Source organism: Pseudophryne corroboree, chromosome 1 (genome assembly GCF_028390025.1).
Source record: "Pseudophryne corroboree isolate aPseCor3 chromosome 1, aPseCor3.hap2, whole genome shotgun sequence".
Taxonomy (NCBI): Eukaryota; Metazoa; Chordata; class Amphibia; order Anura; family Myobatrachidae; genus Pseudophryne; species Pseudophryne corroboree.
This window is the reverse complement of record NC_086444.1, coordinates 1242195988-1242220139: the sequence shown is the minus strand read 5'-3', so window position 1 is coordinate 1242220139 and position 24152 is coordinate 1242195988. Positions and strand designations below refer to the sequence as shown.

Below are 24152 nucleotides of genomic sequence, written 5' to 3'. Positions count from 1 at the left end.
GCGACCCTGCATCGACTTCAGGGAATTGAACCGTATCACGATTAAAAACTCATACCCACTGCCTCTCATTTCGGTCTTGTTTGACCAGCTTCGTACTGCCACCATTTTTTCTAAGATTGACATACGCGGTGCGTACAATCTAATCCGAATAAGAGAGGGGGATGAATGGAAGACTGCCTTTAATACCCACTCAGGGCATTATGAATATTTGGTGATGCCTTTTGGGCACTGTAATGCCCCGGCAGTCTTCCAGGATTTCATGAATGATGTGCTCAGGGAATATTTGGATAGATTCTTAGTTGTATACTTAGATGACATCCTAATCTTCTCCCATTCCCTGGAGGAACATCGGAAGCATGTACGCTTAGTCCTCCAGAAACTTAGAGACCACCGGCTTGGGGCGAAGCTGGAGAAGTGCGAATTTGAAGTTCAGCAAATCGCATTTCTAGGATATATTATCTCCCCAGAAGGTTTCCAAATGGAGGGTTCCAAGGTACAGGCAGTCCTGGATTGGGTGCAGCCCACTAGTTTGAAGGCGCTTCAGCGTTTCCTGGGCTTTGCGAATTTTTATAGACGATTTATCGCTGGATTTTCGTCTATAGTGGCGCCCTTGGTGGCACTCACTAAGAAAGGGGCGGATGTTGCTCACTGGTCTTGTGAGGCTAAAGCGGCTTTTGCCCGTCTCAAAAGGGCATTTGTTTCGGCCAAGGTGCTGCGACACCCAGATCCAGAGCGTCCTTTTGTGGTGGAGGTGGATGCCTCTGAGATGGGTATTGGGGCAGTGCTTTCTCAGATGGGAGTGTCTGATAATCGCCTTCATCCCTGTGCTTACTTTTCCCGTAAATTTTCGCCTGCCGAGATGAATTATGACGTGGGTAACCGGGAATTGTTGGCTATTAAGGATGCACTCGAGGAGTGGAGACACTGGCTTGAGGGGGCTAAGTTTGTGGTCTCAATTCTCACTGACCATAAGAATCTGGCATATTTAGAGTCAGCGAAGCGTCTCAATGCCAGGCAGGCACGATGGGCTTTGTTTTTTGCTCGCTTTAATTTTTTGATAACATATCGCCCTGGGTCAAAAAACATCAAGGCTGATGCACTCTCGCGGAGTTTTGCTCCAATCCAGGAGACCACCGAGGAGCCGTTGCCCATTGTTTCCCCATCATGTATTAAAGTGGGCATTACCCAGGACCTCTTATCATTAGTCCTTAGAGCACAGGAGCAGGCTCCTCCAGACCTTCCGGTAGGTCTTTTGTTTGTGCCTCCTAGGTTAAGACAGCGAGTGTTCCTGGAATTCCATGCCAAGAAGTCGGCAGGTCACCCGGGTATTGCCAGAACTCGGGAGTTGCTATCTAGGGCGGTGTGGTGGCCCTCGGTGGCTAAGGATGTGGATCAGTGGGTTCGGGCATGTGACATCTGTGCCCAAAATAAGACTCCTAGAGGGCTTCCTGTTGGCCCATTACATCCACTCTCTATTCCATCTAAGCCATGGACCCACATTTCAATGGATTTTGTGGTGGACTTGCCCAAATCCTCGGGGATGACAGCCATCTGGGTTGTCGTTGACAGGTTTTCGAAGATGGCGCACTTCGTTCCACTGGTTGGGCTGCCATCAGCCAGACGCCTGTCTGAATTATTTATGCTGCATGTTGTGCGTCTCCACGGGTTGCCACTTGATGTGGTCTCTGACCGCGGATCCCAGTTTGTGGCCAAATTCTGGAGGGCATTTTGTTCCGATCTCCAGATTTCTGTCAGCTTGTCGTCAGGCTACCATCCGCAGTCTAATGGGCAGACTGAAAGGGTGAACCAGTCCTTGGAGCAGTTCCTCAGGTGTTATGTCTCCAAGTGTCAGACTGACTGGGTTGCTTATCTGTCCATGGTGGAGTTTGCCTATAACAACGCGGCTCACTCTGCTACAGGGATCTCTCCCTTCCTTTGTGTGTATGGGCATCATCCTAAGGCCAATTCTTTTGACCCCCTGGACTCCACGCCTGGTGGTTCCTCTGTGGTTTCGGTCCTTAGAGGTATTTGGCGGAAAGTGAAGAAAGCCCTTGTGTCTGTGTCATTAGTGACCAAAAGGGTTTTTGATAAGCGGAAAAGACCCTGCAGCTTCAAATTAGGAGACTTCGTCTGGTTGTCTACCAAGAATTTGAAGTTGAGACAGCCATCTCATAAGTTAGGCCCCCGGTTCATCGGCCCTTATAAGATCACCAGGGTTATCAATCCGGTGGCATTTCAGTTAGATCTGCCCCGTTCTTTGGGTATCAATAAAACATTTCATTGTTCCCTTTTAAAACGGGCGATTAGTAATCCTTCTTCCAGTGGAAGACCTTCCCCTCTTCTGATACGTGGCCAGAGGGAGTTTGTTGTTGAAAGGATTCTTGACTCCAAGGTGGTTCGGGGTCGGCTGTCATTTTTGGTGCACTGGAAGGGGTATGGCATGGAGGAGCGGTCGTGGGTGCGCAGTTGTGATCTTCATGCCCCCAGACTGATACGCTCTTTCTTCTCGCAGTTCCCCGATAAACCCGGTGGTAGGGGTTCTTTGACCCCTCGTCAGAGGGGGGGTACTGTTAGGGTCTCCTGCCCTGTGCTGCCACGTCATCATGGCAACCGGGAGACAAGTGCTAGTGGAGTAACCTGAGCGCAGCTGATACTCCGGTTCGGGTCTTTTGCTGTGCAGTGGTTATAGGCTCTGTGCACGGCAGGGGATCCGGTGCTGGTTTTTGTGCTCACAGTCTGTGAGGTCTGAGTGGGGCGTGGACAGCACCTGCTTTATAAGGCCTCTTTTCAGAGTAAGCAGATGCTGCTGAATCTTTGTTGGTTAGTCAGTTCATGAAAGTTAGCCAGTACTGTGTAGCTTTGTATTTGTTTGTTGCTTACTGCAAATAGGCCTGGGGATTTGGTATTACACTCTGCCAATCCAGACCTAGCAGTAAGACTGGAGTCAGTCGTTTAGCTTGCTGGGGTTCTGTTACTACTCTGTGAATTTAGCAAGTTTGCGGCTGCATTCTAAGACTTGCCTGTCTAATCCTGTCTCACTGTGCTAGGTGTCAGGGGTCAGTTTAGTTGCAGTAAGCTAAAACCTGTGCACTGCAAGTGAGAATTAAGATTGTGGAGACTCTCCTTGTGTCTATCATTCCATCTCTGACCAAGGAGTTTACTGCCACACCCGTTGGTAACCCTTTAGGGTTTTGCTGTTGCCCTTAGCAACAGCATTTCGGGTTCTTTACGTATTAAAACACAACATCTTGCTTTTTCTATCTGAGCAGTTCTAATACAAGGGAGATACCCAGTTCCTTAGCCTCTGGGCTTCTCTGTTCACTTTGTGTGTATTTTGTTACCCTATCACCTTCTGTGTACGTTATGTCATATTCCCCAGTTTGTCTGTGAGTCCATTTGTTTTGCATAACAGTTCAAACACCAGTACATTCCTGCAGACACTGGAGTGCATAACAGTTCTGACACCAGTACTTTCTTGCAGGCACTGGTGTGCATAACATGTCCCATCGTATAAGATCACCCCAGACCTGGGTATTAGAATCATAACAGTTGTGTCCTTTTATTGTGTCCTGTGTTTGAGAATGAGACAATGGGGCCTGTGACAGCCTACTTCTGGTTTCAGTTACCGGAAGTGACTAGATCATGTGATCAGAGATTTACTCTATCTTATTCTGTAGACCAGCAGGGTCTGCGGTTAGCAGTTTTTACTTGAAAATGTCCTGTATTAGAGATCACAGTGATTATCAGTCCCATTTTCTGTGGGTATTTTCCGGAAATGGAGAGGGATACCAGAAGTTCTCCGGCAGCCATTTTGATGAAGATTCATGTCCTCATTTTAGGCAGTTTGCTATCACCATCTTTCTGAAGACAGGTGTCAGGTTGAAAGGCAGTAGTAGTTTGGCACCCATCTTGTGGTTGGTATGTGTCATCATGTTATGGAGTCCAAAAAGTCCTTTTTCATAGTATACAAATGGAAATGTGGATGCTATCTTATGCATAGTATATGTCCTCATATTATGAAGTCCATTTTTTTTATGGCTATCACTTTAAAGTTTGTATAGTGGACATTTTCTTAGTCTTGACAAAGAAAGGATCTTGGTCTGTAATTTTTTTTGAGTTCATTTTTGTTTTGAATGATGATTCCAATACTCCATTGCATCCAGTTTGCGAGCCATATGGAAAACAGAGAGAAATTATCATAATTTAATGTCACACAATTAGGTTATTATTTTAAGGTTGTCTGAAGTAAAGTTGAAAAATGTGTAGCATTAAATGGAGATATGTTCTGTATGTTGCTTATTACAGGAACCATTTAATTTTGAAGTCTCAATTGATTCCAGAAAGTTCTAAAGTTTGCATTCAGTATATGATTTTAATTTCTGTGTTTGCCAAGTTTTTCTCTGTATCTTTATTTTGCTATGTCGGCTTAATAGTTGGTAAGCCCATGAAGTGTTTAATCTGGTCAGTGGAACATTGGTGGTGATTTTGGAAATGTTCCAACAGATTGTGAGTAGTGAGACCATTTCTAAAATTTCTCAGCTGTTCCCCTAATCGTATTTTAAGAGACCTTGATGTCCTACCTGTAGTATGTAGGTTTTGTTACACATGCATGTAATTGTGAATATGACATTTGTGATATGGCATGTGATAAAGTCCTTTATTTTCTATTCAGTGCCATTTATTTGAGCCTTAATTTATTTGGTAGCACTGTCTTTTAGATGTCTATAACCCAGACAGTCACCACATCTGTGAAATCCTTTGGTTCTGATTGGATTCAATAGTTTGGTTGAAAAATGTCAAGTTGGCCAACTTTTTGTAGGTAAAAGTGGGGTGCTTGGGAATGATGTCTAAGAATAGGATTTTCACACAGTATGTGCCAATGTTTCTTGATGGTGGCTTCTACATGTATGTGTCCTGAGTCATATTCAGTTATAGAAGACCATTGATGCTTTAAAATTGATGGCTTTATTGTTTTTTGGTTTGTATGTCAACAAACTGGGTCTTTCCAAATTGAAAGATGTGGTGGCCGCTGTACTCAGATCTGTTTTTTTGTAACTTTTTTTTAAACTTGGTCTTCAGTTCTTTCATTTGTTCCAAGCAAACTGTGTCTTCACTACAATTTCAATTGATTCTGACAAATTGATTTTTGGGGATTCCATCTAGCCAGTTATGGTTGTGTTCGCTGTTGATGGGGATGTAATTTTGAGTATCCGTGGGTTTAAAATGGGTCCTGGCTTGGATTATATTGTTTGTTATGTAGCTAGCTAGGAAGTGGATTTCTTCTTTATTGCAAGTGAGGGTGAGTATGATATTTTTGTTGTTCTGATTTAAACCGTCATAGAAAGTTTGGAGGGATACGGCTGTTCCTCTCCAAATAAAGATGATGTCATTAATACAGATGGACCTGACACATCTAGCATGGCTCCATCGCAGACGTGTGCTCGAGGCGGGACTAGGTGATACGGTGCCTAGCCCCGCTACGGAAGTGCACAGAGATGCTCCCATTGTAGTGAATAGGGGCCCTCATTCCGAGTTGTTCGCTCGGTATTTTTCATCGCATCGCAGTGAAATTCCGCTTAGTGCGCATGCGCAATGTTCGCACTGCGACTGCGCCAAGTATCTTTGCTATGAAGATAGTATTTTTACTCACGGCTTTTTCATCGCTCCGGCGATCGTAATGTATTGACAGGAAATGGGTGTTACTGGGCGGAAACACGGCGTTTTATGGGCGTGTGGATGAAAACGCTACCGTTTCCGGAAAAAACGCAGGAGTGGCCGGAGAAACGGGGGAGTGGTTGGGCGAACGCTGGGTGTGTTTGTGACGTCAAACCAGGAACGACAAGCACTGAACTGATCGCAGATGCAGAGTAAGTGTGGAGCTACTCTAAAACTGCTAAGTAGTTTGTAATCGCAATATTGCGAATACATCGGTCGCAATTTTAAGATGCTAAGATACACTCCCAGTAGGCGGCGGCTTAGCGTGTGTAACTCTGCTAAATTCGCATTGCGACCGATCAACTCGGAATGAGGGCCAGGGTGTGCGCTCCATCTGTATATCTGTTCCATTTTATGATGTCATTTTTCCAGACTTCTTTACAATGGATTTCATTCAATTCCCAGTAAGACATGAATACATTTGCATAACTTGGTGCAAAGTGCATTTCCGTTGCAGCCCCCTGTCTGCCGGTAAAAGTCCCAGTCAAAAAAGAAAATGTTATTTCTCAGGATGAAGATGATGGATTCTTTTATGAAATCCTTGAATTCTGCGGTGTATTCTGATTGCTGTAAGAACCATGAAATGGCTTCCTCTCCTTGTTGATGTTCTATGATGGTATATAGAGGGGTTATATCTGCAGTGACTAGGAACATGTCTTCATACCATGTGATGTCTTTTAGTTTGGTAATTGTGTCCCCTTGTATCTTTGAGGTATGATGGTGTTTCAGTCACTAATGTTTGTAATAGGTGATCTGTGATGGTGGAGAGGTTAGGCGTTTGGCTCTCAGTTCCTGCTATGATGGGCCTTCCAGGGGGTGCAGTGATGTTCTTGTGTACTTTTGGTAGTGTATATATGGTAGGGGTTGTAGGGTCTTCTATGTTGATGTATCCATGTTCATCTTCTGAAACCACACCTGCTTCCACATGAGAGCTGATGAGTTTTTGAAAGTTTGATTGTGATTGAGGGGTTACTTTTTAGTTTCTGATTTGTGTCATTGTCCAATAATTGAGAATTTCATTTCTGTAATCTTGTTTAATCAGTATGGTGATGCCTCCACCTTTATCACATTTAGATATAATTGGTTTTAGAAACCTTTTATTATTGAAATGTGAGAATAGCTGGATTCACCGGCTTGAAGTTCTAAGCCTCTAAGATCTCAATGAAACTATTTCATGTCCAGATTTTTGGTTATATAATCTATATATATATATATATATATATATATATATATATATATATCATATAGCTGTGAGGTGGACCTTGAGACAACACGCCAGGGTCTGATCGGATAATATCTCCTGATCTCATCCGAATTGCCAGTTTGTGAAATCTAAAATAGAAGTTTCTGGAAATACATAGATGAACTATTGATGTACTTCAGCCAACACCCATAATTTGATGGTTTGTTAAGTTTCCACAGGAATACACTCTCAGTGAATTCATGCTCTGTTTGTATTCCCTTTGGTGAACCCATTCTTTGATTTGCACCCCTGATGAAGTCCTAAGGGACGAAACGCGTTGGGTTTCGACGATTGTGCATTTTTCCGTAAAAACAGTGAACAGATCATTCATACTTTCTCATGCTGAGGAATAAGTATTTCATCTAATGATTGAAAACATCATGTACAACAGACAATCAGAAATGAATGTATTGCTCATATGACATGTGTGATCTTGTGATTCATGTTATAAAAGTATACATGTTTTTTAATAAATGATTTTATAATTATATAAGTATATCTGTGGTGGTAAAGCTCCCTAACAGAACTTTTGTTTTTGTCCATATATATATATATATATATATATATATATATATATATTTATTTTGTGACATGAACACTGGGATAGTGTTTGAGGGCAGGTATGTTTGTCCCAGGTTCTTGTCTTACATGATTTAGAAAATGGAAACTTCTAGGAAAAATGCTTTTGTTTTGTCAGAACCTTTTCAGTTTGCTGTAAAAGCTGGGTAAAGGCTCTGAGAGAGAGATAAGGCGAGTTCTAGACATTGGGCCCAGTTCGGGTCTTTGGCCTCACAGAGGGCTAATCAGGGTTTCAGCTGTGTAAGAGTGTTATAGGGCTGCTAGCCTGATTAGTATGGGAGACTGCCTGGGAAGACTAGAGGGATCTGTGTGAGAGAAACACGCTTCCTGATACAAGTGAGCTATACAGTATTTACTGGAGAACTCTTTTGGTGTTTGTTTTATTTTCTGTTTCAATAAAACTGGCCGGGGCCAGTTGTACCAGAAACTGGACTTGTGTTGTTCCTCAGCTGCTGCGTGCTGCCATATTCCCCAGGAAGAGGCGCCTTGCACCTCTACAGTGTTACAACTTGGTGGAGAATGCGAGCATGCCGTTCTGCGCATAAGTGAAAGCAGCAGCAGCTTTGTGAGGCCTGCAGAAAATGGTGGTTTATGCAGATACAGCCCAGTGTGAAGTTACTGAGACTCACCCCTGAGGGTTTGATATATGTCCTGGGTGAAAGCAGCTACAAAGACGCCTGAAAAATCTGTCAACATGGAGGATCTACTTAAAGCCTTGCTGCAAGCTACAGCAGCTCAGCAGGAGGCCAACAGACAGCAGCAGGTGGCAATGGAGGAAAATTGGAGACAGCAGCTGGTGGCAATGGAGGAAAATAGGAGACAGCAGCAGGTGGCTATTGACGAACTTTACAGGCAACAGCGTCAGGACAGGGAGGCTTTAACAGAAGTGGTGCAGAGCCTTGCAGCCCGGATTGGAGATGTGGCCGTCAGTGCTCCGACCAGCTCTAGTTCTATATGGGCCAGTCACTTCCTGCAGAAAATGACAGAGGCTGATGATGTGGAGGCCTACCTGACCACGTTTGAAAGGACTGCCGAGCGTGAGAACTGGCCGAAAGCGCAGTGGGCCAGTCTGCTGGCACCTTTTTTGTCAGGTGAGCCCCAAAAAGCGTACTTTGATTTAAGCCCTGCTGAGGCTCGGGACTATGATAAACTAAAGACTGATATCCTGACCCGCCTGGGAGTCACGCTGTCAGTACGAGCACAACGGGTGCAACGTTGGGTGTACGCCATGGAGAAGCCTCCGCGCTCCCAGATGCACGACCTTATTCAGCTAACAAAAAAATGGCTACAGCCAGAGACATTAACTTGTCCCCAGATGGTTGAAAGAGTCGTCATGGACCGCTACTTGAGATCTTTGCCCATGGTCCTGCGCAAGTGGGTGAGCTATGGAAACCCGGGTACTGCTAACCAATTAGTGGACATGGTAGAGTGGTATTTGGCAGCAGAGGAACTACTGATGACCACCCAGCAACCCATAGATCCTCGACAGCGCCCTTCAGTAAAGACTGGTAAGACTGTTCCGTGGGAAAACGTTGCTGGGCAGTTAAGAGAACGCAAGGCTGGAGAGACTGTAAACACTGGCCCTGGAGACAGGCCAATGGGGCTAGAATGGTCTATGATGCCCAAACGGGTTGATAATCGTGTGGTTAAATGTTTTAGATGTGGTATGCCAGGTCATGTTATTGCCAATTGCCCAGTCATGCAAGAACCCATGCAATGTGATGCTGCCTTTGAATGTCGCAGAATGTCTTTCTTTGCTAGGTTAGCCTGTACTGTGGTACCTTCACCTGAGCTGGAAAAACAAATGTGTGATGTGTTCTTAGAGGGTAACCGGCTAGAGGCCTTGCTAGATTCAGGAAGTTTAGTTACCCTTGTGAAAGCTGGGTTAGTAAACCCCTTAAAGGTCCAGCAAATACCTATGGGGGTAACTTGCATACATGGGGATACCCAATATTATGTCACTGCTGAAGTGAATATAGAAACTTGTTGTGGGTCAGCAATGGTTAAAGTAGGACTGGTCCCCACCTTGGTGCATAAGGCCATAATAGGGAGGGATTTTCCTCATTTTTGGAAACTGTGGGAATCACGTTTATCAACAGATGTGAGAAGTGAAGAGCCAGTTGGTAATACCGGTGATTGTATGGATGTACGTGTGTCTTCGGAACTTTCTGACCCTTTGTCTTTTGCCAGTTTGGCTGGGGAAGTTACAGATGGGGAGTCCAGTGAGGACAGTCTTGCTGGGAACAGTAACATAGTGGTTAGAAATGAAAGCGTGCCTGACCTGGAGGTAAAAAAGGATCTGTTTGCATCTGAACAGTTAAAGGATCCTACCTTGATAAAGGCTAGAGAGAATGTTAAGATTGTTATTGGGGAGCCTGTGATACCAGGTGACAGGGTTACGTATCCCCACATGGCCATCTGTAATGAGCTCTTGTACCACATTGTCAAAAAGGGTGAGGATGTGGTGGAACAGCTGGTAGTACCCCAGCCTTATCGGAGAACGGTACTAGATTTAGCTCATAGTCACGTTACAGCAGGACATTTAGGGGCAGAAAAAAACACTGAAAGAGTTTTACAAAGGTTCTTTTGGCCAGGGGTTTATAAAGAAGTGTCTGAATATTGTTCTTCCTGTCCTGAATGCCAGCATCATGCCCCTAGACCCCATTTCAGGAGCCCACTAGTTCCCATGCCTATTATAGAGGTCCCGTTTGACAGAATAGCCATGGATCTCGTGGGGCCCTTGTTAAAATCCGCTCGGGCCATCAGTATATCCTGGTAATAATGGACTATGCCACTCGATATCCTGAGGCTGTCCCTTTACGCACTATCACAACCAAGGCGATAGCTAGGGAGCTGGTGCAGGTTTTTAGTAGAGTGGGAATACCAAAAGAAATTTTGACTGACCAAGGTACTCCATTTATGTCAAGGGTCATGAAAGAATTGTGCAAATTATTTAAGGTCACTCACCTCAGGGCGTCCATTTACCATCCCCAAACTGATGGGTTGGTGGAAAGGTTTAATAAAACATTAAAAAGTATGTTAAAAAAGGTGGTTGATAAAGATGGGAAAAACTGGGATTGTTTGTTGCCCTACTTGTTAATGGCCGTCAGAGAAGTTCCTCAGTCCTCTACGGGGTTTTCTCCATTTGATTTGTTTTATGGTAGACACCCCAGAGGGCTGTTGGACGTTGCCAAAGAGACGTGGGAAGGACAGCCCATTCCTTATAGAAGTGTTATTGAACATGTAACACAAATGCAGGATAGGATTGCAGCCGTGGTACCTATTGTCAGAGAGCACATGGAACAGGCCCAAAGTGCTCAACAGAGGGTATATAACCGGAGTGCCAAGATACGGGAATTTGCTCCTGGAGATAGAGTTCTTGTTTTGGTACCCACTGTGGAAAGCATGTTCCTAGCTAAATGGCAGGGTCCATTTGAGATTAGGGAAAAAGTGAATGAGGTTAATTACAAAGTATACCAGCCGGGAAAGAGAAAACCCGAACAAATTTATCATGTTAACTTAATCAAACCCTGGAAAGATAGGTTGTTTCTGTCAGTGGAGCCTTGCCCTTCGGTGTCTTCACCTCGGTTGCTTCCCGCAGTGAAGGTTTCAGAGACATTATCAGCTGATCAGAAAAATCAGGTTAAAGAATTTCTCATCCAAAATAGGGAAATATTTTCAGAGCTGCCTGGCCGAACGACCTTAATAAAACATGACATTGTCACAGAACCAGGGGTCAGGGTCCATTTAAAGCCATATAGGATTCCGGAAGCTCAGCGAGAAGCTGTTTCTAAAGAAGTTAAAGCCATGTTAGAACTTGGAGTCATAGAGGAATCTAACAGTGAGTGGTCCAGTCCCATAGTTCTCATCCCGAAGCCCGATGGTAACATACGCTTCTGTAATGACTTTTGTAAGTTAAATGAGGTGTCCAAGTTTGACGCATACCCCATGCCCCGTGTGGATGAGCTTATAGAAAGGCTGGGAACAGCCAGGTTTCTCACCACGTTGGACCTGACCAAAGGTTACTGGCAAATACCTTGATCTGATGGCGCAAAAGAAAAAACAGCCTTTTCGGTTCCGGAGGGGCTGTACCAGTATAAGATGTTACCCTTTGGGTTGCATGGGGCTCCAGCAACCTTTCAACGGGCGATGGATAAAATTTTGAGGCCCCATAGAAAATATGCAGCTGCCTATTTGGATGATGTAGTAATTCACAGTACAGACTGGGGGTCCCATTTGGTTAAAGTACAAGCAGTACTGGACTCAATCAGAGAGGCAGGGTTAACTGCTAACCCAAAGAAGTGCTGCCTCGCAATGGAGGAGGTCAAATACTTGGGCTTCACCATAGGCAGAGGTCTGATTAGGCCCCAATTGAATAAAATTGATGCTATTCAAAACTGGCCTCGTCCAGTGAATAAAAAACAGGTAAGGGCTTTTTTGGGAATAACTGGGTACTATAGACGGTTTATTCCCAATTTTGCGACCACGGCTGTGCCGTTGTCAGACCTTACCAAAGGGAAGCAGTCAAATATGGTGAAATGGAACCCTGATGCAGAAAAAGCGTTCCAAGTGTTAAAAGTGGCTTTGTGTTCACAACCGGTATTGATAACACCAGATTTTTCAAAAGAATTTGTGGTACAGACAGATGCCTCAGAGGTAGGGATAGGCGCTGTGCTGTCCCAAACCAGAGATGGGGACGAACACCCTATCATTTATTTGAGTAGGAAACTCAATGAGCATGAAAAAAGGTATGCCATTGTGGAAAAGGAGGCTTTGGCCATTAAGTGGGCACTAGATACCTTGAGATATTACCTCTTGGGTAGACAATTCAGACTAGTGACAGACCATGCCCCTTTAAAATGGATGTATGTAAATAGAGGCAAGAATGCTCGTGTAACTAGATGGTTTCTAGCATTGCAGGACTTTAAGTTTACTGTCGAACATAGACCGGGAACACAATTGGCCAACGCAGATGCATTGTCTCGCATCTTCTGTTTGGGGGCTACAAGTGTTCCGGCCCCTAGGTCGAAACAGGGGAGGGGGATATGTGACAAGAACACTGGGATAGTGTTTGAGGGCAGGTATGTTTGTCCCAGGTTCTTGTCTTACATGTTTCAGAAAATGGAAACTTCTAGGAAAAATGCTTTTGTTTTGTCAGAACCTTTTCAGTTTGCTGTAAAAGCTGGGTAAAGGCTCTGAGAGAGAGATAAGGCGAGTTCTAGACATTGGGCCCAGTTCGGGTCTTTGGCCTCACAGAGGGCTAATCAGGGTTTCAGCTGTGTAAGAGTGTTATAGGGCTGCTAGCCTGATTAGTATGGGAAACTGCCTGGGAAGACTGCAGGGGCTGTGTGAGAGAAACACGCTTTCTGATACAAGTGAGCTATACAGTATTTACTGGAGAACTCTGTGTTTTTTGTTTAGTGATAGTTAGGAACATCTTGTGTTTAGTTAGTGCCGGACAGGCAAGGTATTTTCTTTTGGTGTTTGTTTTATTTTCTGTTTCAATAAAACTGGCCAGGGCCAGTTGTACCAGAAACTGGACTTGTGTTGTTCCTCAGCTGCTGCGTGCTGCCATATTCCCCAGGAAGAGGCGCCTTGCACCCCTACAGTGTTACAACTTATATATATATATATATATATATATATATATGTGTGTGTGTGTAATATGATCTTTAGCCCTCATTCCGAGTTGTTCGCTCGCAAGCTGCTTTTAGCAGCTTTGCACACGCTAAGCCGCCGCCTACTGGGAGTGAATCTTAGCTTATCAAAATTGCGAACGAAAGATTCTCAAAATTGCGAATAGACACTTCTTAGCAGTTTCTGAGTAGCTCCACACTTACTCGGCATCTGCGATCAGTTCAGTCAGTTTCGTTCCTGGTTTGACGTCACAAACACACCCAGCGTTCACCCAGACACTCCTCCGTTTCTCCAGTCACTCCCGCGTTTTTTCCAGGAACGGCAGCGTTTTTTCGCACACACCCATAAAATGGCCTGTTTCCACCCAGAAACACCCACTTCCTGTCAATCACATTACGATCACCAGAACGAAGAAAAAACCTCGTAATGCCGTGAGTAAAATACCTAACTGCTTAGCAAATTTACTTGGCGCAGTCGCACTGCGGACATTGCGCATGCGCATTAGCGATTAATCGCTCCGTTGCGAAAGAAACATAACGAGCGAACAACTCGGAATGACCACCTTTATCTGTTGGTTTACTTGTACTGGTTTATTGCTAATTATGTGCAATATGAAACTAGGTTTTACATATTTTCAAAAACCATATTTCTGGCACGTTATGTTTTTGATATTGCATGCTCTGTACAATCCCTACTAGTATCTTGTATGTTGCTAAACTGTGTTTGATAAAATTTAACTTTTATTGGTATGTATTAATAGATTTTTAAATCATGGGTGAAATAATTAAAATATAGGGTGATAGAAAAGACAGAATGTGTGATTAAAAACTTTACGATCTCCGGCTGTGATCCTAATTATTGTGACCCTTTATGCTACCTGTTTCTGCGATATTGCATGTGTTCTCTATCTGCTACAATTGCATCACTTTAATAGTCTGCCTCTTAATATTGCAAAATGTTGCAAATGTCCTTAGATGTTTCCAATAAAGAGTTTGTGTTTCCTATGGGCTGTGTTTGCAGACCAGACTGCTGTGTAGTTTGTTATCAGGGATAAATGAACACTGTGATATCTTTATAGGCAAATCCCTATGGGGCTTGAATTTTTGGAGCTTGCGTATTAATTAATATCCCTTTTAAACCGATGAAGTTTAGTAATCAGAATCCTATAATAGACATTCATGTACCAAAACACCTCCTTTTATTTTATTGTTTGTAGGAGCAATAGTTTTCTCTCCCCAGTGGCAGTATACATATTTATTACAGTATATTTTATATAGTACCTTATGTGACATGTATATCCTAATAGGTATACAATATGCTATAATGACTACCGCTGACAACAAGGGACACTAAGTGTTGAGTGTGTTTGAATATATGATGTTTATCCTGACTTTTTATATAGGAGCCGATTGGTATATACAGTATAACTATTATCTTTCTGTGTATCTCTCTCTTGTATACCTTGTTTGTTTTAATGTATGCATTTGTTACTATCCTGCTGTCTCCATGGTGACGGGATTACACTGACGCGCTGCATGGATGTTGCAGTGATGTCACTAAGACACGATGGCAACAGGAGCTCCGGTATGCTTCTGGTGTGGCGCGGCGTCAGATGCTGGCGCCATCTCAGACGCTCATTTCACTGGGTGGTGTGTACTTGTAAAAATACAAATTAGCATCTTACAGTATCTTTATAACTGAAACAATTCCTGTGATTGCCGCACATAAGATTGTTTTATAAATATATATATATATATATATATATATATATATGGGATGTAGTTATGTATGTGACCGGCGTAGCTACAGTAGGTGCAGGCAGTGCAGCTGCTATGGGGCCCAGAGCTGAGAGGGGCCACCTTCCCTGTCACATGTTACATGTGTTATATACAGGGGTGTAGCTAGCATATGTGCAGGGAGTGCAGCTGCTATGGGGCCAGAGCTGAGAGGGACCACCTTCCCTGTCACAGTTACATGTGTTATATACAGGGTGTAGTTACCATAGGTGCAGGGAGTGCAGCTGCTATGGGGCCAGAGCTGAGAGGAGCCACCTTCCCTGTCACAGTTACATGTGTTATATACAAGGTGTAGCTACCATAGGTGCAGGGAGTGCAGCTGCTATGGGGCCCAGAGCTGAGAGGGGCCACCTTCCCTGTCACCGTTATATGTGTTATATACAGGGTGTAGTTACCATAGGTGCAGGGAGTACAGCTGCTATGGAGCCAGAGCTGAGAGGGGCCACCTTCCCTGTCATAGTTACATGTATTATATACAGGGGTGTAGCTACCATAGGTGCAGGGAGTGCAGGTGCTATGGGGCCCAGAGCTGAGAGGGGCCACCTTCCCTGTCACAGTTACATGTGTTATATACAGGGTGTAGCTACCATAGGTGCAGGGAGTGCAGCTGCTATGGGACCAGAGCTGAGAGGGGCCACCTTCCCTGTCACAGTTACATGTGTTATATACAGGGTGTAGCTACTATAGGTGCAGGGAGTGCAGCTGCTATGGGGCCACCTTCCCTGTCACAGTTACATGTGTTATATACAGGGTGTAGCTACTATAGGTGCAGGGAGTGCAGCTGCTATGGGGCCAGAGCTGAGAGGGGCCACCTTCCCTGTCACAGTTACATGTGTTATATACAGGGTGTAGCTACCATAGGTGCAGGGAGTGCAGCTGCTATGGGGCCCAGAGCTGAGAGGGCCACCTTCACTGTCATAGTTACATGTGTTATATACAGGGTGTAGCTACCATAGGTGGTGCAGGGAGTGCAGCTGCTATGGGGCCAGAGCTGAGAGGGGCCACCTTCCCTGTCACAGTTACATGTGTTATATATACAGGGTGTAGCTACCATAGGTGCAGGGAGTGCAGCTGCTATGGGGCCAGAGCAGAGAGGGGCCACCTTCCCTGTCACAGTTACATGTGTTATATACAGGGTGTAGCTACTATAGGTGCAGGGAGTGCAGCTGCTATGGGGCCAGAGCTGAGAGGGGCCACCTTCCCTGTCACAGTTACATGTGTTATATACAGGGTGTAGTTACCATAGGTGCAGGGAGTACAGCTACTATGGAGCCAGAGCTGAGAGGGGCCACCTTCCCTGTCACAGTTACATGTGTTATATACAGGGTGTAGCTACCATAGGTGCAGGGAGTGCAGCTGCTATGGGGCCAGAGCTGAGAGGGGTCACCTTCCCTGTCACAGTTACATGTGTTATATACAGGGGTGTAGTTACCATAGGTGCAGGGAGTACAGCTGCTATGGGACCAGAGCTGAGAGGGGCCACCTTCCCTGTCACAGTTACATGTGTTATATACAGGGGTGTAGCTACCATAGGTGCAGGGAGTGCAGCTACTATGGAGCCAAAGCTGAGAGGGGCCACATTCCCTGTCACAGTTACATGTGTTATATACAGGGTGTAGCTACCATAGGTGCAGGGAGTGCAGCTGCTATGGGGCCCAGAGCTGAGAGGGCCACCTTCACTGTCATAGTTACATGTGTTATATACAGGGTGTAGCTACCATAGGTGGTGCAGGGAGTGCAGCTGCTATGGGGCCAGAGCTGAGAGGGGCCACCTTCCCTGTCACAGTTACATGTGTTATATACAGGGTGTAGCTACCATAGGTGCAGGGAGTGCAGCTGCTATGGGGCCAGAGCTGAGAGGGGCCACCTTCCCTGTCACAGTTACATGTGTTATATACAGGGTGTAGCTACCATAGGTGCAGGGAGTGCAGTTACTATGGAGCCAGAGCTGAGAGGGGCCACCTTCCCTGTCACAGTTACATGTGTTATATACAGGGTGTAGCCACCATAGGTGCAGGGAGTGCAGCTGCTATGGGACCAGAGCTGAGAGGGCCACCTTCCCTGTCACAGTTACATGTGTTATATACAGGGTGTAGCTACCATAGGTGCAGGGAGTGCAGCTGCTATGTGGCCCAGAGCTGAGAGGGCCACCTTCCCTGTCACAGTTACATGTGTTATATACAGGGTGTAGCTACCATAGGTGCAGGGAGTGCAGCTGCTATGGGACCAGAGCTGAGAGGGCCACCTTCCCTGTCACAGTTACATGTGTTATATACAGGGTGTAGCTACCATAGGTGCAGGGAGTACAGCTGCTATGGGACCAGAGCTGAGAGGGGCCACCTTCCCTGTCACAGTTACATGTGTTATATACAGGGTGTAACTACTATAGGTGCAGGGAGTGCAGCTGCTATGGGGCCAGAGCTGAGAGGGGCCACCTTCCATGTCACAGTTACATGTGTTATATACAGGGTGTAGTTACCATAGGTGCAGGGAGTACAGCTACTATGGAGCCAGAGCTGAGAGGGGCCACCTTCCCTGTCATAGTTACATGTGTTATATACAGGGTGTAGCTACCATAGGTGCAGGGAGTACAGCTGCTATGGGGCCAGAACTGAGAGGGGCCACCTTCCCTGTCACAGTTACATGTGTTATATACAGGGTGTAGCTACTATAGGTGCAGGGAGTGCAGCTGCTATGGGGCACAGAGCTGAGAGGAGCCACCTTCCCTGTCACAGTTACATGTGTTATATACAGGGTGTAGCTACCATAGGTGCTGGGAGTACAGCTGCTATGGGGCCAGAACTGAGAGGGGCCACCTTCCCTGTCACAGTTACATGTATTATATACAGGGTGTAGCTACCATAGGTGCAGGGAGTGCAGCTGCTATGGGGCCCAGAGCTGAGAGGGGCCACCTTCCCTGTCACAGTTACATGTGTTATATACAGGGTGTAGCTACCATAGGTGCAGGGAGTGCAGCTGCTATGGGGCCAGAGCTGAGAGGGGCCACCTTCCCAGTCACAGTTACATGTGTTATATACAGGGTGTAGCTACCATAGGTGCAGGGAGTGCAGCTGCTATGGGGCCCAGAGCTGAGAGGGGCCACCTTCCCTGTCACAGTTACATGTGTTATATACAGGGTGTAGCTACCATAGGTGCAGTGAGTGCAGCTGCTATGGGGCCAGAGCTGAGAGGGCCCACCTTCCCTGTCACAGTTACATGTGTTATATACAGGGTGTAGCTACCATAGGTGCAGGGAGTGCAGCTGCTATGGGGCCAGAGCTGAGAGGGGCCACCTTCCCTGTCACAGTTACATGTGTTATATACAGGGTGTAGCTACCATAGGTGCAGGCAGTGCAGCTGCTATGGGGCCAGAGCGGAGAGGAGCCACCTTCCCTGTCACAGTTACATGTGTTATATACAGGGTGTAGCTACTATAGGTGCAGGGAGTGCAGCTGCTATGGGGCCAGAGCTGAGAGGGGCCACCATCCCTGTCACAGTTACATGTGTTATATATACAGGGTGTAGCTACCATAGGTGCAGGCAGTGCAGCTGCTATGGAGCCAGAGCTGAGAGGGCCCACCTTCCCTGTCACAGTTACATGTGTTATATACAGGATGTAGCTACCATAGGTGCAGGGAGTGCAGCTGCTATGGGGCCAGAGCTGAGAGGGACCACCTTCCCTGTCACAGTTACATGTGTTATATACAGGGTGTAGCTACCATAGGTGCAGGCAGTGCAGCTGCTATGGGGCCAGAGCTGAGAGGAGCCACCTTCCCTGTCACAGTTTCATGTGTTATATACAGGGTGTAGCTACTATAGGTGCAGGGAGTGCAGCTGCTATGGGGCCAGAGCTGAGAGGGGCCACCATCCCTGTCACAGTTACATGTGTTATATATACAGGGTGTAGCTACCATAGGTGCAGGGAGTGCAGCTGCTATGGGGCCAGAGCTGAGAGGGGCCACCTTCCCTGTCACAGTTACATGTGTTATATACAGGGTGTAGCTACTATAGGTGCAGGGAGTGCAGCTGCTATGGGGCCAGAGCTGAGAGGGGCAACCTTCCCTGTCACAGTTACATGTGTTATATACAGGGTGTAGTTACCATAGGTGCAGGGAGTACAGCTACTATGGAGCCAGAGCTGAGAGGGGCCACCTTCCCTGTCATAGTTACATGTGTTATATACAGGGTGTAGTTACCATAGGTGCAGGGAGTACAGCTGCTATGGGACCAGAGCTGAGAGGAGCCACCTTCCCTGTCACAGTTACATGTATTATATACAGGGTGTAGCTACCATAGGTGCAGGGAGTGCAGCTGCTATGGAGCCCAGAGCTGAGAGGGGCCACCTTCCCTATCACAGTTACATGTGTTATATACAGGGGTGTAGCTACCATAGGTGCAGGGAGTGCAGCTACTATGGAGCCAAAGCTGAGAGGGGCCTCATTCCCTGTCACAGTTACATGTGTTATATACAGGGTGTAGCTACCATAGGTGCAGGGAGTGCAGCTGCTATGGGGCCCAGAGCTGAGAGGGCCACCTTCCCTGTCATAGTTACATGTGTTATATACAGGGTGTAGCTACCATAGGTGGTGCAGGGAGTACAGCTGCTATGGGGCCAGAGCTGAGAGGGGCCACCTTCCCTGTCACAGTTACATGTGTTATATACAGGGTGTAGCTACCATAGGTGCAGGGAGTGCAGCTGCTATGGGGCCAGAGCTGAGAGGGGCCACCTTCCCTGTCACAGTTACATGTGTTATATACAGGGTGTAGCTAACATAGGTGCAGGGAGTGCAGCTACTATGGAGCCAGAGCTGAGAGGGGCCACATTCCCTGTCACAGTTACATGTGTTATATACAGGGTGTAGCTACCATAGGTGCAGGGAGTGCAGCTGCTATGGGGCCCAGAGCTGAGAGGGCCACCTTCCCTGACACAGTTACATGTGTTATATACAGGGTGTAGCTACCATAGGTGCAGGGAGTGCAGCTGCTATTGGGCCCAGAGTGGAGAGGGGCCACCTTCCCTGACACAGTTACATGTGTTATATACAGGGTGTAGCTACCATAGGTGCAGGGAGTGCAGCTGCTATGGGGCCAGAGCTGAGAGGGGCCACCTTCCCTGCCACAGTTACATGATTTATATACATTTTCTGCCATTGGGTAGTACGTAGGGGTTCTTACAAACTTTTTCCTAGGGGTCTACAATATATCTAGGTATGCCCCTAGACCTGCTCATTGCAGTGTGGTATAAAATTAACTGGAGGGCATTATAATGTTATATAATATGAAACAGAGTTCTGTAATGAGGCACAATATGAACTGGGAGCACTATATATCATAATGTGAATTGGGGGTACTGTGCGGCATAATGTGAATTGGCGGTACTGTGCGGCATAATGTGAATTGGGGGTACTGTGCGGCATAATGTGAATTGGGGGTACTTTGTGGCATAATGTGAGTTGGGGTACTGTGTGGCATAATGTGAATTGGGGGTACTGTGCGGCATAATGTGAATTGGGGGTACCGTGCGGCATAATGTGAATTGGGGGTACCGTGCGGCATAATGTGAATTGGAGGTACTGTGCTGCATAATGTTAATTGGGGTTACTGTGCGGCATAATGTGAATTGGGGTAATGTGCGGCATAATGTGAATTGGGGGTACTGTGCGGCATAATGTGAATTGGGGGTACTGTGCGGCATAATGTGAATTGGGGGTACTGTGCGGCATAATGTGAATTGGGGGTACTGGGCGGCATAATGTGAATTGGGGGTACTGTGTGGCATAATGTGAGTTGGGGGTACTGAGCGGCATAATTTGAATTGGAGGTACTGTGCGGCATAATGTGAATTGGAGGTACTGTGCGGCATAATTTGAATTGGAGGTACTGTGCGGCATAATGTGAATTGGAGGTACTGTGTGGCATAATGTGAGTTAGGGGTACTATGTGGCATTATGTGAATTGGGGTAATGTGCGGCATAATGTGAATTGGGGGTACTGTGCGGCATAATGTGAATTGGAGGTACTGTGCGGCATAATGTGAATTGGGGGTACTGTGTGGCATAATGTGAATTGGGGTACTGTGCGGCATAATGTGAATTGGGGGTACTGTGCGGCATAATGTGAATTGGGGGTACTGTGCGGCATAATGTGAGTTGGGGGTACTGTGCGGCATAATGTGAATTGGGGGTACTGTGCGGCATAATGTGAATTGGGGGTACTGTGCGGCATAATGTGAATTGGGGGTACTGTGCGGCATAATGTGAGTTGGGGGTACTGTGCGGCATAATGTGAATTGGGGGTACTGTGCGGCATAATGTGAATTGGGGGTACTGTGCGGCATAATGTGAATTGGAGGTACTGTGCGGCATAATGTGAATTGGAGGTACTGTGCGGCATAATGTGAATTGGAGGTACCGTGCGGCATAATGTGAATTGGGGGTACCGTGCGGCATAATGTGAATTTATTGGTACCGTGCGGCATAATGTGAATTGGAGGTACCGTGCGGCATAATGAGAATTGGGGGTAATGTGCGGCATAATGTGAATTGGAGGTACTGTGCGGCATAATGTGAAATGGGGGTACTGTGCAGCATAATGTGAATTGGGGGTACTGTGCGGCATAATGTGAATTGGGGGTACCGTGCGGCATAATGTGAATTGGTGGTACCGTGCGGCATAATGTGAATTGGAGGTACCGTGCGGCATAATGTGAATTGGGGGTACCGTGCGGCATAATGTGAATTGGAGGTACTGTGCGGCATAATGTGAATTGGAGGTACTGTGCGGCATAATGTGAGTTGGGGGGTACTGTGCGGCATAATGTGAATTGGGGGTACTGTGCGGCATAATGTGAATTGGGGTAATGTGCGGCATAATGTGAATTGGGGTACTGTGCGGCATAATGTGAATTGGAGGTACTGTGCGGCATAATGTGAGTTGGGGGTACTATGTGGCATTATGTGAATTGGGGTACTGTGCGGCATAATGTGAATTGGGGGTACTGTGCGGCATAATGTGAATTGGAGGTACTGTGCGGCATAATGTGAATTGGAGGTACTGTGTGGCATAATGTGAGTTGGGGGTACTATGTGGCATTATGTGAATTGGGGTACTATGTGGCATTATGTGAATTGGGGTACTGTGCGGCATAATGTGAATTGGGGGTACTGTGCGGCATAATGTGAATTGGAGGTACTGTGCGGAATAATGTGAATTGGGGTACTGTGCGGCATAATGTGAATTGGAGGTAATGTGCGGCATAATGTGAATTGGGGGTACAGTGCGGCATAATGTGAATTGGGGTACTGTGCTGCATAATGTGAATTGGGGTACTGTGCTGCATAATGTGAATTGGGGTACTGTGCGGCATAATGTGAATTGGAGGTAATGTGCGGCATAATGTGAATTGGGGGTACAGTGCGGCATAATGTGAATTGGGGTACTGTGCTGCATAATGTGAATTGGGGTACTGTGCGGCATAATGTGAATTGGGGGTACTGTGCGGCATAATGTGAATTGGGGTACTGTGCGGCATAATGTGAATTGGGGTACTGTGCGGCATAATGTGTACTGGCACCTCTGAAATGTGACATAGGGGGAACTTAAGCACTACTGCGATTCATGAAAGACCTGGGGCACTACTATGGGGCATAACACTAAATAAGGCTCTGCTATGGGTCAGAACATGAACTAGGGCACTATTACAGGGCATAACAGTAACAGCTGCTGCAGAGAAGCGTCTCTCTAGAAGTATCGGGACCGGGCACTTCAAAATGTTGCTATGGGGCCCACAAAGTTCTTGCTACGCCGCTGCCCATAGCGCTCGCCAATAAGCCCGCAGCATGGTGAGAGCAGCGTGGTGAGCGCAGCTAGCCTACAAGGGGCTTCATTGCCCTGTCACGGTGTCGGTATGGTGACTGGTGGGATCCTAAGTGCTGGTCACACATACCCGACCCATATATATATAGTTATTTAGATATCTAGGTACTTACTTCTTCCAGCACACAGAAAAAGAAGCCTGCATGTCAGCTGCAGCCAACCACATCACTATATATATATATATATATATATATATATATGTGCTGGGAGATTTAGTTCTACCTGCTGCGGCCTCTGGAAGTGGTCACACACATACAGGGGTCACACACGCCCACGTGATTACACAGTCATACACATACAGGGGTCACACACACACGTGATTACACAGTCACACACATACAGGGGTCACACACACAGTCACACACATACAGGGGTCACACACACACTCACATGTGATTACACAGTCACACACATACAGGGGTCACACACACACACACACACACACACACACACACACACACACACATACAGGGGTCACACACACACACTCACACGTGATTACACAGTCACACACATACAGGGGTCACACACATACAGGGGTCACACACACACGCACACGTGATTACACAGTCACACACATACATACACTCACCTCTGCTACAGGAGACCGGTTCCCAATGATGGATGAAGAAGACACCACTTCGGATGGTAAGTCAGAAATGACTTATTAAGTTAATTGGAAACTTCCAATTGCTTAATTAGTCGTTAGGGGAGTGTAGAAAGGATGTCAGAGCTAGTCCAGCTAATTTTTCCTAAATATAATAATCAGACTTTCTCTGGGGGTGCAAAACAAATAAATAAATAAGATATGGGGATTTCTCTAGAAATCACTGCATCTCATTTTCTCTCCTTTAATTGAATAGGGAAATCCCATGGCTGTGCACAAAAACAAACAGTGCTGCAATGTTTTCCAAAGCACTCCCTCTCAATTGAATTCCTCCCTTTCATTTTAAGCCAAAGTGTAACCTTTGCTTTATTTGAAGTTTACATGTTTTTAATGACCTATTAAGTCAATGATGTCATCTACACTTCCCTCCGCACATGAGCACAGATAAAATGATGAAATATAAGATGATTACCAGACACATTGGAGATCTCCCCCTCTGAGCACGGGATACAGTCAGAGCAGCAGGCGTGAGAGCCTTTCTTCAGTGCCCGTCTGGAACCCGGAATACACACTGCAGAGCACACACCCCGCGGTACCTGGGAAATAAATATATTAAAGCTGTTCCCATAATGTCTGCTTATTGATTTGTATATTTAAACATGTACATTGTTATCTGCTTGGTATTGGGCTTTGGAAAACA

The 24152-nt window shown here is 46.1% G+C and overlaps 1 protein-coding gene across 1 annotated transcript in view; it reads right to left on the bottom strand.

Annotated features, from left to right (window-relative positions):
* Nucleotides 1-24152, bottom strand: part of LOC135032044 (vomeronasal type-2 receptor 26-like) — a 122276-nt gene that overhangs the window by 12283 nt on the left and 85841 nt on the right. Inside the window, exon 2 of the mRNA XM_063954059.1 lies at nt 23925-24048. The gene's annotated coding sequence lies outside the window, so the exon portion shown is untranslated. The remainder of the gene's footprint in view (nt 1-23924; nt 24049-24152) is intronic.